The sequence below is a fragment of the Colletes latitarsis genome, chromosome 13, assembly GCF_051014445.1.
Source record: "Colletes latitarsis isolate SP2378_abdomen chromosome 13, iyColLati1, whole genome shotgun sequence".
NCBI lineage: Eukaryota > Metazoa > Arthropoda > Insecta > Hymenoptera > Colletidae > Colletes > Colletes latitarsis.
The window spans coordinates 9,004,605-9,011,033 of NC_135146.1; positions in this window are offsets into that span (position 1 = coordinate 9,004,605).

Genomic DNA, 6,429 nt, shown 5'->3' on the forward strand with positions numbered 1-6,429 from the left:
TAAATGTTTGGTAATTAAAAACAGCAGTAAGCAGCTTAACCGGCTGGGATTTTCGCTAAAACAAATTGAAAACTCGGTTCTAACAAGGGAAAGTTGGAATGGTACCCGGTTTTGGGTTAAGTTTTACTGCAAGATATTATTAAAGTTATTACAGCTACTTATCTTCAGAAATAGAACCAAATTCACCAACAACTAACGTGGCGTGAATGATGAGGTATTTGGCTACCAATTCGAGCTGCTTTTGCTGTGAAGGTTCGGACCCTGCTAAAAGAAATCTTTTTTTTTTTAATTATATTTTAATCGTACACTAAATGTGACATTATATTTTTGTCTGATCTTCCAATATTTTTTTTTAAAGTTGAATTTACCAATTACATTTAACATGTGTTATTTTCAATATATGAAGTACATGAATCTGGATGGTATTTTTCGTAAAAACAGTCAAAACATAAAAATTTTAAACACCACGTACATCTAATGAAAATTCTGTTTTCACAGAAATTACAAAATTTTGTATTTAACTCTGATGGAAAGGCCGCTTCATTTACATTGATATAATGTGAATGATTTTCGGATTTCGATTTACTTGTACCTCGTACTTTTTACCTTATACTTCAGGTAAAAAGGGATATAACTGGCTAAAACAGTTTTATGATAGTACCTGCTAACTCATGTTACTGTTCTAAAATGAAACGCTATGTTTTGTACCTTTAAAAATATTCGACTATGTCCTTTTAAAATTTAAAATCCAACCCATACTTTGTATCATATTGGCAAACGGGATCACTATTCCTTTGTTTTTAAACGGTTTGATGGTGGGGATCTCGTGACTATAGCTCGTATGTACATTAATCAAAAATTAATGTATCTACGAGCTCTTTTTTCATTACATTAGTTTAAACATTTCAATATTGCACATTGCATAATTAAATAACAATTTTTTACATTTCCCTCCTGATGGAAGAGACCACCACCTTCCCGTGGTTTCCATTGAGCGGTATCGTGCACATTATTAATTTTTATGGATCGATACAATCATTTTTTTATGCAAAATTAAGCCAAATCAAACATATAATATTTAGTTCGTCATTACAAATTGATACGGTTAACTCAAAATATATCGAGGAAAATCATTATTAATTAATTTCCTCAACTATTAATTCTACTTTTTTGTTTATGTTATAAGAATAAGAACTCTTCTTATTAAAAAATGACACAGCGTGCACGATACTGGCAAAGAGTGGACTCTCATTTTAATTTATTAATTTTCAATCTTAAAGAATTTTGATTTTGAAAAATCGTATTATTAATATGCATATGGACGCTCATACATGGGTATAATAAAAAAAAATTTCTTTTTTTTCAATAATTAAAATATGATCAGGGGGTCTTAAAACGTGTATTTCCGTAAAATAAATTTTACAAAATTTCTTTTCCATTATGGGTACTTGCTTATGTGCGCCTACATAGGTCGGAAAGTAAAAATGCCTGGGCAGTCGAGAATCACGGCTCGAGATTCCAAATCGTATGCCGTAGACGGGAGGTCGGATTTCAGTTGTTAAGAGCGAGAAGGCAAATGTGAGCCTTTCTCTCTCTCCTCCCACGAGGCGGACCGAAATGACTTCGGGCAGCTTCGGAATAATCGAGAAAGAGGGCATGTGTCAGTTTGCCTTTGTCGACTTTCCGAAACTCCACGAGCTCACGTACGCGTGATCTGGCATAGTGTGAGAGAGCACCTTCGGTGCCTTTCTGGCATCTCTGGTAACAGACCAGATTCGTTTCGAACAGCCAGGCAACAACATGCAAACCAAACCGACCTCTGTGTCATTCATATATTATTCAAATCGACATCAAATCAAAGTTCTTTCGTTAAGTGTGTGTAAAATTGTATATTTAAGTGTTTTAGTGTGCATTGTAAATACATAATTGAAAGTGCTAAAAACTTCATTTCTTCACTCAATCCGAAACCCGGCTTCCTGGAGAGTCGCCCTTTAAAAAAGGGGTTCTACTAGTGGAATTCTCAGTTCCTTCCAAATCATAATAATGACCTCCTTAAGAAATTCTGAACAACGAACTATTACACAAGTCGTCGTTGTTTTTTACCGAAATTACGTACCGGAAATTCAAATAAAATGGTATCTGTAATTCTTGGAATAGAACGCGAACGACAAATATCGGATTTTTGTACATCTGTTTTAAATTCGTTTGAAAAAGATATACATGAAGAGAGAGCATGTATCGGTTGGTCGACGCATCGGTCGAATGATCGGTGCGTGTTCGGGATTCTTCGGGCGTTGCGTGGTGTTCGAGATAAGCGGCGGACGAGAGTGCGTTAGTTTAGTTTTTTTTGGCGTCTTCGAGGCGACGGTAGCACGCGTGGATGTGTCGCGTCTTATCCTTATATTTATTCCATGTTATATTATTAAACAGATCTTCAGTTACTATTTTTTCACGCGTCCAATTCATTCGCCACCCTTCGATCATCCCAAATCCTACATACACTATTGTCTCAATAGAAGCGACGCTCTCGGGGCTCAACGCACGGCTATATCGTGGACGACAAACGATTCTTGATACTTCGTTGACGCCTATTGGAGGCGGCGAGTGTAGAAAAGAACAGCGAGCATATGACAAAGAGGGACTGAGCGCTCGAGCATCGCCGAATTTGCTATCGCTTCCTTTGCTTCGGGTCGGCTGTAGCGAAACACAGGCGATGTTTATGCGAGCCTATACCGAATAGGTGTTCTAATTCTGACCTCTACCACTCTTGGTAGAGGTCGCAGAATGAAATACAGTATTTTCTCTATACAGGGAGTTCGACCATCCCTGGGAAAAATTTGAATAGGGGGTTCTAGAGACCAAAATAAGACGAAAATCAAGAATATCAATTTGTTGATGGAGGCTTCGTTGAAAAGTTATTAACGTTTAAAGTTCCACCCGTACTGAATTCTTTCTCGAAAATGCGGAGGATTTCGGGGGTATGTCTATTCACCAAAAATTATTGTAATTGACTCCCGCAACTGAACATAATTTTTCCAAAACGATTTGAAATTTTTTTTCCCCGTTGAAAAATTTCACACATTCTTGAATTTTTTTCTAGAAAGAGGGCAGGATTTCGGAGGTATGTGTATTCCCCAAAATTGATTGTAATTGACCCCCACAACCGAAAATAATTTTTCCAAGACGATTCGGAAGTCTTTTTTTTTTTTTTCACCCAAAACTTTCAGCACTCACTCGAATTTTTTTCTCGAAAGTGGATAGGATTTTGGAAGTATGTGTATTCACCCCTCAGGGGCTGCCAGCCTTTCAGCTGCAGTACGGGCTTAACGAACCCGGGGTACCCGAGTCATACACACACCGTAAGCCTCCTGTTGGTCGTCACAACGACCCATTCACAATTCCCTATTGGTTTTGTGAATGGTACGTGACGGCAGGAGGAACGGGGGTCTTGGCTTAACCGCCTGGGCCACGAGTATGGCGACTCTATAAAATCGCCCTCCAATCCTAAGCTATGGTGCGCGGCGATGGGATGCATGGTTGGGGGAGAAGGCCCAATCCCAAGCGACCACCTCCGGGGAACCTGCCGAACCCCCGGAGTATATAGGCTTACCCGGGTAAGGCGGCTCTGCCCGGGCGGACCTTTTCTTCCGACCTGCTCGTGGGAATATTATGGAGTTCAATATTAAAACGGGGATGGGACGGGGTAAGTCAGAGGGGGAGGACGAAGGCGGTGTTGGGACTGGAGTGACGGCGCTCGCGCCGCCTCCAGCGCCTGGCCCGGCTTCGTGGAAGGTGGAGGAGGACGACGAGACTGCGTCAGTCTCGTCCTTCTCCTCCAGCACGAGCCACATAGGCTCTAAGAGGAAGAGGACGGGGCAGGCCGTCGTCGAGGTGGGCGGGGCGATGAGCCCGTCGGTGAGGCTGAGTTGCCTCAGGGACGAGGTGACCGAGGAGATATCGGAGAGGATCTCCTCGTCCCTGAGGCGGCTGGAGAAAGTCGCCGCTGCCTGCGCCTTTAAGGGGCAGAAAAGCGGTGGCGCGGAGGCCCTGAAGGCCGCGGCGGAGGAAATGAGGGAGGCGGCGCGGGAGCTCAGAGGGCGGAACGCCCGTCTGCAGCTCCTGTTGGAGGAGGAGCGACAGGGGAGGAGGAGGGCAGAGGCGCTGTGGAACAGCGCGGCCCTCCCTCCCATCCTCCCTCCTCCTCCACCGCCGCGTCCCTCGGCGGAGGTAAATAAGCGGAGTGCGGCGGCAGTGGTGCGGGGCACCGCGGGCCCCTCCACCCGCACTCCGCCCGTGAAGAAGTCCCCGTCCTCCTCAGAAGACGATCTTCTGAGGAGGATTGGGGACATGATTGATGGCAAGCTGGCCGCCTTCCGGGAGGAGCTCCTCGCCGGAAGAGCGGTCAGCAGGAAGGCGGTGCCTCCCCGACCTGTTCCGGTACAGTCGGGGAAGGCAAAGAAGGGCGGAGTGAAGGCTCCGCCCAGCGTTGCGGCACCAGGGCCCCGGGTCGCGACCCCCAAGGGGGGTGGTGTACCCGTGGTCGCGGTGGTCGCGTCCTCCACAGCACCCTCCCAAGGGGGGGTGGCGTGGAGTGAGGTGGTGGGGCGGAAGGCGAAGCGGGCGGCGAGGAAGGCCTCGCAACCGCAGCCTCCGCCTCCGCCGCCGGCGGCCAAGGTAAAGGCCGCGAAGGTCGGGAAGGCACGACCAGGTCGTCCCCCAAAAACGGCAGCGGTGACGCTGACCGTTGCGCAGGGGGGCGACCTGACCCTCGCGGAGGCGATGCGGCTCGCCAGGGAGAATATCTCCCTGGAAGAGCTGGGCATCGCCTCCGTGAGGGCGAAGAGGGCCGTGACCGGGGGTCTCTTGCTGGAGATCCCCGGTGCAGAAGGCGGCGCGAAGGCGGATCGTCTCGCCCAGAGGCTCCGGGAGCAGCTGGGCGAGCGAGGTGTCCGGGTCGCTCGGCCCACGAAGCGCACGGAGATGCGCGTTTGTGGGCTGGACGACTCGGTCAGCGCACAGGATGTGTCCCGTGCCCTTGCGATGGCGGGGGACTGTCCTGTGGAGGACCTGCGGATCGGCGAGATCCGCAGGTCGCCCTCCGGCCTCGGGTCGGTGTGGGCCCGGTGCCCCCTCTCCGCCGCCCGTAAGGTGGCGGAATCCGGGAGGGTGTTGGTGGGGTGGGTTTCGGCGCGAGTGGAAATCCTCGCGCCGCGCCCGCTCCAGTGTCACCGCTGCCTCGAATTGGGGCACGTGAGGCAGTGGTGCACCTCGCCGGTGGACCGCAGCGGTCAGTGTTACCGCTGCGGTGCCAAAGAGCACCGTGCGAGCCAGTGCTCGGCGGCCCCCCACTGCCCGCTGTGTGCGGATATGGGGAGGCCAGCCGATCACAGGGTGGGGAGCAAGAAGTGCTCCCCCCCCTCCCGGAAGGAGGGGAAGAGGCGGGCTGCACCGGCTCCGGTGCCGAGGGCGGTGGCATCGTCCTCCATGGAGGTGGACGGTGCTACGGGGACGGACGGCCGGGAGGAGGCTGGCGCGGCCATTAATTAATGCCGCCCCGCCTCCTCCTCCAGGCCAACCTCAACCACTGCCGCGCGGCACAGGACTTGATGTCCCAAGTCCTCGCGGAGTGGGGGGTTGGCCTGGCGGTCGCCGCCGAGCCGTACCGCGTCCCTGATCACCCTCATTGGGTGGGCGACGCGGACGGCTTGGTGGCGACGGTATGGGGAGGGGGCGACGGGTCCCCACCGTTCTCCTTGTTGGAGCGCGGTCGGGGATTCGTCGCCGTGGACTGGGGGGGAGTCGCTGTGGTGGGGTGCTACATTTCGCCCCGTAGCGGTCACGCTGCGTTCGAGCTGTACTTGGCCGAGGTCGCGGCATGCGTGCAGCGCTACGCGGCCCGGCCGGTGCTGGTCCTGGGGGATTTTAATGCCAAGTCGGTGGCTTGGGGATCCCCCAGGACCTCCGTTCGCGGCGGGATCCTGGGCGATTGGGCGGCGGGGCTCGACCTCCGGGTATTGAACCGGGGGTCGGAGCACACATGCGTGCGGCGATATGGGGGGTCCATCGTGGATGTTGGATTCGCGACCCCCAACGCCGTGCGCATGGTGTCGGGTTGGCACGTGGTCGCGGGGGCAGAGACACTCTCCGATCACCGGTACATCCGGATGGAGGTCTCTGCCGCCGCGAGTGCATCCCGACACGGCCGCCTGCGTGGCACCCCACCACGCCGCTGGGCGCTTCGGCGCCTGGACAAGGACGCCCTGATGGCAGCTGCCCTCGCTGCAACTTGGCCGCAGGGAGCGGCCGAGTTGCCGAGCATAGAGGAGGAGGTCGCCCGGCTCGGAGCATTGGTCGCGGGTATTTGCGACGCGGCGATGCCTCGGGTCGGGCGGGCTTCTCCTCGCCGGGCGGTGTACTGGTGGTCGGACG